Below are 396 nucleotides of genomic sequence, written 5' to 3'. Positions count from 1 at the left end.
CACCGCACATTGGTGCGTGCAATGAGCAGTTTCAAGTGCGTATTGTTATGAACTGGTTTCTCCCACTGCATTGGTCCTCTTGAGAATCTGGGACTGTATTGGAGAAATTTTGTTTTGGGGCGTTTTTTTCGGAGTGTAGAGCTGGCCAGGCAAAGCTAAGCGTGGGGTGTTGCTGCTTCGAGACGTTTATTTGCTCGCTAAGGCTTGGTGGCCATGTTTTCTGGAAACAACAGCAGAACTGGCTGCTCAGTGGCAATGCGCGACAGCGGGGGCGTGGGTACCACGATCACCAAACAAGTCAGCAGCGCAGTAATTTTGCGCATCGCTGTTTGCGTCTCGCTGCTCCTTCGGTGGCGCAGCAAATGGGCAGACCCTGAGAGATGTCGGCGCGTGGGA

The sequence above is a fragment of the Eimeria mitis genome, genomic scaffold (genome assembly GCF_000499745.2).
Source record: "Eimeria mitis Houghton genomic scaffold, Emh_scaff4596, whole genome shotgun sequence".
In the NCBI taxonomy this organism is placed as follows: domain Eukaryota; phylum Apicomplexa; class Conoidasida; order Eucoccidiorida; family Eimeriidae; genus Eimeria; species Eimeria mitis.
Note: the sequence above shows the minus strand (reverse complement) of the source record.